Below are 942 nucleotides of genomic sequence, written 5' to 3' on the forward strand. Positions count from 1 at the left end.
AAAAACTAACAATAAAAAAAAAAATTTACCTGCTATACCTACACAATGGCTGCTCTGCTCTTGCTGCTATGCTCTTGCTTGAATTGCACTTCTTCACTCTTACTGTTCTCTACAAAAAAATGTGAGAAATGAGGTCCCGGGGGGCCCTTTATAAAGCCGTGGCGGGCCCGCCGGGCTATTTGTCGTGCCCAGCGGGCAAGATGTAAAACCCGCCGGGCCCGGCGGGAAAATCCAGGTTACCAGGTGGCCTTGCAGGTCAACTTGAGACTTTGTGAAGTTAGTACTTAACATGTGAATGTGAATATGGATGTTATTAACCTAAAAAAGTAGCGTAATGACGTTAATTTGAAATCCTTGATCACAACAGAGGCTAGATTATACACACAATTTTGGCCCAAATCTCAAGGATATCAAGAATTGCCTAACATGGATGGTCAATTTGATCCAGAAAAATTCCTAGGTTATGAGGAGTACAATGATCATTATTGTGGGCCTCAACGAGAGAAACCAAGAGAAGAATTCAACCTAATGTCTGATGTTCATTAAGGGGACTTCATCTTGTTGCTTCCACCAAACAGAGATGTGTACCCCATTTGGCTTGCTATGGCTTTATCAAACATTGATATGGATAGAAAGTCAATAAACTACAAGAAGATTATGCTACAATATTGGGCACCTTGTTCAAGAAAAGGTGGTTTAAGTGATGCAGAGGCATATGCTGATTGTTGGAAGGATTTTTGGGCAGTGAATAAGGCAGATCCGCAAGTGTGGGAAGATGCTGATGCAATTGTTTGGTCGTGGAGACCAAAAAAACTAGGGCCTTACACAAGAATAAAGATACCAACTAGAGAAGCTAAAAAGACACAAGAAGGGATACATATAGGTGTAGCTCAACATCCTAATATCGAGAATGAACTTGACAATGAAACCCAGGAGGATTAA

Source organism: Cibotium barometz, chromosome 24, assembly GCF_041138505.1.
Source record: "Cibotium barometz isolate CiBa-2024 chromosome 24, ASM4113850v1, whole genome shotgun sequence".
NCBI classification, from domain to species: Eukaryota; Viridiplantae; Streptophyta; class Polypodiopsida; order Cyatheales; family Cibotiaceae; genus Cibotium; species Cibotium barometz.